Consider the following 7,000-nt stretch of genomic DNA (forward strand, 5'->3'; position numbering starts at 1 on the left):
GTGGGAAATGACTTGTATTCTTGTCCACTTGACTCAGTTCTCTCTATATAGTAGAAACTAGACCTTTTACACAGACCCCAGTGGCAAAACTTCTTTCCCAGTTTCCTGTTTTCCTCCTAATCTAGGCTGAATTGGATTTGTTTCTGCAAAAACTTTTCAAGCTAATATAATGGAAATTATCCATTGTGCACTTCATAACGTTCTCCCTCTCTTCAGTCAAAAATTTTTCCATTCTCCATAAAATTGACAAATACAGTATTACTTGCTCCCCTAATTTGTTTATAGTATCAATCTTTATACCGAGATCATTTGGACATTATTCTTGTGTAGGTATCAGGTTTTGATCTCTATCCAGTTTCTGCCACACTGCTATCCAGTTTCCCCAGCAATTTTTGTCGAACAGGGGGTTCTTTTCCCAGAAGCTGGAATCTTCGGCTTTCTCGAACAGTAGATTGGTATATTCATTGCCTATTGTGTCTTGTGTACCTATATTTTTCCCCTGGTCGGGTCTACTCCTTTGTGTCTTAGCCAGTAGCAAATGGTTTTGATGAATGCTGCTTGTAATACAATTTGAGATCTGGAAGTACTACCCCACTCCACTCGCATTTTTTTAATTAGGTCCCTTGATTTTCTGGACCTTTTGTTCTTCCAGATGAATTGTGGTTCTATCTCTATCTTTTCTAGCTCTAGGAAATAGTTATCTGGTAGTTTGATAGTATTGCACTAAAGAAATAATGTAATTTCAGTTGAATTGTCATTTTATTATATTGACTCAGCCTACCCATGAGTAACGGATGCTTTAATACCTACTGAGATCTGACTTTACTTGTGTCAAAAGTGTTTTGTCAATGTGTTCATATAGTCCTTGGTTTTCTTCTGACAGGTAGAATCCCAGATACGTTACAGTGAATACTGTAGCTTTCAGTGGGAGAAGGTAGAGAAGTAGGAACTCAAAGTTTGAGGAACGTATTTTGTAGAATTGTTTTTGCATACAACTGGGAAAAAGGAAATAAAGGGAATATAATGGAGTACAGAAATTTATCTTGCCCTGCAAGACAAGGGAGAGGACAGGGACAAGGGAATGTAGGGGTATGATAAAAGGGAGGGTATATTGAGTGAAGGGGTAATGAGGATGTTCAGTGTTTTGGGGTGGGGTTGGGGAGACATGGGGAGTAAATTTGGAACTCAAAATTTTGTGGAAATAAATGTTGAAAACTAAAAATAAATAAACACTTGAAATCAATGAATGAATCAATGAATGAATAAAAGCTGTAGCTTACCTGACCCTGAGGTGGCTGTTGTGAGAAAGCAGAGGCCAGGTGAAATCATTCCAGATTACCCAGGAGTTACCAGAGAGCTAGCTGCCTTAAGTGTGTGGGAGGAGTGGTCTGGCCACAGAAGATCTCCTCTGTCGAACTAGAGCATAGGAACACTCGGTGGTTGGTGAACGTGTCTGCACTACTGTCTTCCCTAGTCCCCTGGGATGCTGAGGCATGTATAGATTCCTGGTGTTGGTTTGCGGACTCCAACGCACTGGGGTTTCACATTTCTTCCTTGTTCGCTGAAGTTCTTGATGATTTCTTAGAAGATATTGTCCTGGTCCTTTTTTGCACCATGCCTTTCTGTTAGACCAAGAATTCTTTCATTTTTTCTCCTGGATATATTTTCCAGGTTAGTTCCAGAACACCTACAGTACTGGTCCCCTTCAGCCTCAGCAAGAGGGACCACCCAGCCCTTTGAGATTTTCCTAACCTCACAGGCTAAGAGACTGTTTTCGACTTCGACTGATCCCACTGTTCCAGAATTTCTCCTGGGGAATTATTTTAAGGGTTTTTCAAAGATCAACAAGAGGAAGGGGACAGCATTGAACAATCACTCCTGCATCTTGGCTCCCAGAAGTTCAAGTAGATAACTTACAGACTTTGGATCTGTGGGCTGAGAGTCACAGGAGTGACTGCTGCTGTTACCAAGGGTCCTGTACATCTCTCTCCCTCACTTACACAAGACTCCTTTTCTGCGCTGATATATTGGAGAATTCGCATACCTTCTTCAGTTTCAGTCCAGCCAGGTGCTCCACTATGGTGTGTTCTGTGCTGATGCAGCATGTGCACTCCACACTCCACCAGCCCCATATTAGAGACTCTTCCCATCGAAATTCCAGACCGTCCTAGGTTGGAAATCTGCCACACTCTATCTCACAGTGGATTCTGCCACTCTCAGATTGATTCAGGGTAATTGTAACAGGGCAGCAGAGTCAAGATATTAGAGTGAAAGGAACGACTCACGTAAGCTCTTGGCAAAACTCCTTCGGATACCTCTGAAGGCAGAATCTGTCCAAATTTTGGAGGTGTGTGATCCAGGGAGAGACAGACTGTGGTGGATTCAGAGCCCAGGACAGACTGGAAGGTTCACAGGAAGGATCGGTTCTGCGGGGGTCAACCCACAGCGCACAGTGCAGTGTGGCCAGCACAGTGGAGTGGAGGGGCCCCGGGAAACCTGATAGCAGCAGGCAGAATGGACAGAGCTGCAGCCATGTTTGGGAGGCCATCAAAGCCAAGCCAGTGAGAGCTACTGAGTGCCAGATATCAGCAAAGCAGCTCCTGAGACTTTCAGTCCTCAGATCAAACAAGGTGAACCTACTTGAACTCCTGGGAGCCAGGATGGCAGAGTGATCAGTAAGTGCTTTCTCCTCCCACCCTGATGACTGTGAAAGAACCATAAAATATTTCCCCATAAAAATCCTGAGTCAGCAGGAACAGCAAAGGGGGCAAATAGTCTCCCAACAGCTGAGGCTAGGAATATAGCTAAAGGGGATTTCTCCTACTGTGGCAGAGGCAAACCAGAAGGTCAGAGGACCCAGGGCAGAGAAAAGTTGCACTGGGACCCAGCCGAGCCTCAGCACCGTGAGAGAGGCCCCAGAAGGGGTGGGAACTCAGACTAGCATCTAGGAGTGTCTTAGCACTCCAGGAGAAAACGGGAAGACAATAGGGCAGCTGTGATCACCATCCCCTGAGCTTACTTTTGCCTCAGTGCAACAGAGGAGATAGCCTGTGACCAGATCACACCTCCCCCACACTTAAGGAGCTAACCTCAGGGAAGGGGGAAGAAACAGGAGGGAAGATAAAAGGGAGGAAAGAAGTAGTAAGGGTAAAGGAGAGTAAAAGGGAGTGGGGTCAAAAGAAGGAAGGGAAGGCTGCAGGAGGAGGTGGTGAAAAATCAAATTTATTCAGATTCTCCTTTTAGAGATATCTGAAGGAATTTCTGGTACAGCATAGGTGAGTACATGCTCTCCGTCTCCCATCTTGCACAACAGCCCCCTCAGTTTCTATTAAAAAGCAACAATCATCCAAACTACTTGGTACTAGCTAAGACATAGTTGGTTAGGCATAGGTTAGGTACACAAGACACATTAATCAATGCTTATAGGATCCTATTGTTTGAGAAACCCAAGGATTCCAGCTTCTGGGATACAAACTCACTGTGTGCCAAACCTGCTGGGAAAACTTGAAAATAGCATGGCAGAAACTGGGCATAGACCAATGCCTGACAGTATATGCCCCCCAAAAAAGTCCAAATGGTTCACGATCAAGCTATAAAGGCTGATACTATATAAAAATATCAGGGAGCAAGGAATAGATTATTTGTCAATTGAAGGAGAATGGAGACATTTATGTCCAAATAAGAGATAGAGAATATTATGAAATGCAAAATGCATAATGTTGATTACACTACATTGAAAAAATTTTGCACAAACGTAGCCAATGCACCCAAATTAGGAGGGAAGCAAAAAACTGGGATTCTTATGAATTTTGCCTGGAGAAAGGTCTCATTTCTAAAATATATAGAAAACTGATTCAAAGTTGAGAAGAATACAAGGCCTTCCCCAATTGATACACATTGAAACGATATGAACAGGTACTTTTTAGAGGAAGTAATTAACGTTATGTATGGTGACAGGAAAAATGCCCTAAATCATTCTTGGTTAGAGAGATGAGAATCAAAACAATACGCAGTTAACTCTCCGTTGATGCACTAAGATGTTAGCAATCAGCAGCAGGAACTCATATATGTCGGACCAGTGTTCTCCAGTACACAAAATGGAAGGAAAAATACATCTGAAAGTAAGCTTGTCTTCTTTTTTAATTAAAAATGACAACTAGTTTAGCAATTGTATCTGAATAAGAAGTAAACCTGTCTTATCTATTATTTCTTAAATAGAAATTACATTATAATGTTCAACGATAGGTAATTAAAGTGTTCTAGCCAATTTAGTGGTCTCTAGAATTCCTGCAACAACTAACAATTTGAGGGACACTCTTAAAAATATAGTGAAATAAACGTTTTTAATAAAGGATTGTACAAACATATTTTCATACATATACACCTGGTGCATATTAAAACATGACAACATATTTTCGAAGTCAAGATTTTTTCACATTTGTATATTTAATGGAAAAGCAGTAAACATTGTCAAACATAGTTCATTTGATACATAAACATTATTTCTTCCTCTAAGCGTATTTCTGGATGTTGATTCATCTTTGACATTCTCAAGGATTTTTCAGTCTGTTGTCTATTGGAGAAGTCCGTCAAGGTTTGTAATCAAAGTTTATCAGTAGCTGCTGGGAAAGGAACGAAGGAAAATCAATTGACCTTATATATATGTATGTTCATATGTGTGTATATATACACATACCACATATATGTATGTGTGTAATTCTTTACTTTTCCTTGGGACAAAGGATTCATTATATGAAGGAATTCTGTGTGTGAGAAGCATGAAAATTGTCACTGGTACAACTGAGCCTAAGAGTGTCCTGAGCCCTTTGAAGTGAAGGAAGTTGGTCATGGTGTCATAGGCAGCATGTATCTTATCATAGGGATGAGTTGAACTCAAGCTCTTGGGGAAGTCATCTACCCTACAAGGTGTTTTAAAGTTCAAACACAATGCTTTCAATGTTTCAAGTGCTATAATAAAGTTCATCTTCTTATTACACTTAAGATGTGTGTTGCCTTGATTTCAGCCAATTGTTACTATGATCTTCTTTTAAATTTTTGCTGTAGAAATCACTATATAAATAACAATCAGGATGGTGTTCATGAAAACCTCTTTACTTATGCTCATGTTGAACTTTACTTCCTACTTAAGTATGCTGGTGTTTGCTTTTGAGTTCACCACACAATCAATCATGCCAATAATTTGATTTGCCTGTTTCAATAAAATAAAAACCACAATAGCAGTTAGCGGCAACTTCTTTGTATCTTTTGGTTAAACTGATAACCAGGGCGTCAATAAAAATTTTGCTTTGATTTTCAGTACTGTTGGTCATGGGACAAAGAGTGTCCATTGAGATTCTAACAATTATATTGATATTTGTAAACTGTTTTTCAATCCTGTCATTCTTAGTACCGTTTGCCCCCTGTCTCCTCACCCTTATGAAATCATCGTAGAATCACAGGATTAAACAGAACAATAGACTCTCAGCATTGAATATGACTTCAATAGCTTTCTAATCCAGACAGTCCTTAATCCTCTATCATCCTGAGGGCATTCGCCCAATGTGACTCATTTCTCATTTGAAGATCAGAAGGTGCTACCGAGAACTCAGCACTATTCTTCCTTCTGTTTCATGGGATATGGTGGCCAAAGATTCATTACTTACTGACCAGGCTTCAGCATCTGAGTCTCTCTTTAATTGACCAGGCTTCTCTTCTGAAAACAGACACAAGAGGGCTTGTGCCACCTTTCTAGCTTATTGGAAAGAAGCTGCTAAATCTTGCACTTCATCTGCAAAGAAGAGTCCCTGGTTGCATCAACGTGATGAAGAAGAGGGATGTGGAAATGAAACAGCACCTCTGTGGAAGTTTTCCACCATATTTAAAAATCAGGTATAGTATCTAAATATAACATTTTATTTGTGAGCTGTTAGAACATACCTTCATTGAGTTCCCTGGTTATATTTTCTTCCAACTCCTGTCACATCTGAAGTCAAATGAAAAACCAAGTCAGACCAGTGAGGTAAATGAGGAAAAAGGAAGTCAAGATAATACACAGAACTCAAAAATTCATATAAAGAATATAGACATCCAAAGAAATGACTAATAAAATTAAGACCTCAGTATATTTGATTTTAGAATTTCAACAGAAAAGCTACTGACGTAATAAATTAATATTATTATGAACACAATCATGAATTTCTCACGATTAAATGCAAAGAGACATGTGAACATTTTTTAGCACAGTAGTCATGTCTCAGGTTGGGAATACAATTTTCTTCTGTGTTGAGCAAATTGTGCCCTCTTTATTTTCATTGGATCAATATAACATTTTTTTTTTAAAAATAAAATCAGTTTCATATCCTGTGCTTCAAAATAGTTAATTTCAAACATTAAAATTGTCTTCATTAAGCTTCATTCTAAACACAAAATGACCCGTAAGAGGTCCTTAACAGAGAAGAAAATTCCTGGAAATGATGAAATACAATACATTATCGCCAAGGAAGGGCAGAGAGTACTAAATGAAAGCAGCTCCTCCATTGTCTGTTACATTCGAATTATTTCTTTATTCAGGCAGACACTGACTTCATTTGAGATTCAAAATACATGCATTCTCCTTGTGCAGATTTTAGAAACCACGCTAAGATAAATTCTATTTCCATCTTTAAGTTATAAAGAAGGAAGGAAAGATTGTTTCCTCATTCATTACTTCAATTCTTAAAACCCCTTCATAGATACAGGAAGAGAAGATGAAATGGGAAATCACTGTTGATAACGATTAAAGTGGTATAGTTTCCCTTTCAGGAGACAAATGAAATAGTTTGAATAGTATAGACAGATATGAGGTCACTCTTACAACATACACATACACCATTATTTGGACATTTGGTTTGTATTGAGTGTGACCTGGTGTGGAGTATGCCGACTTCTCATGTACTATAATTTTGTGCCTCCAATCTTATGGCCAGTATCGTAATTAGTTTTTCTGTTCTGTATTCTGCAA

The 7,000-nt window shown here is 39.4% G+C and overlaps 1 long non-coding RNA gene across 1 annotated transcript; it reads right to left on the minus strand.

The window, feature by feature from the left end:
• Nucleotides 1–4,324: 4,324 nt before the first annotated feature.
• Nucleotides 4,325–6,087, minus strand: LOC140523405 (uncharacterized). Its single transcript, XR_011973390.1, has 2 exons — nt 5,938–6,087; nt 4,325–4,622 (listed from the first exon to the last, which is right to left on the minus strand). It is a non-coding gene; the product is annotated as an uncharacterized lncRNA (long non-coding RNA).
• Between the last annotated feature and the right edge of the window lie 913 nt (nt 6,088–7,000).

Source organism: Notamacropus eugenii, chromosome 2 (assembly GCF_028372415.1).
Source record: "Notamacropus eugenii isolate mMacEug1 chromosome 2, mMacEug1.pri_v2, whole genome shotgun sequence".
Taxonomy (NCBI): Eukaryota; Metazoa; Chordata; class Mammalia; order Diprotodontia; family Macropodidae; genus Notamacropus; species Notamacropus eugenii.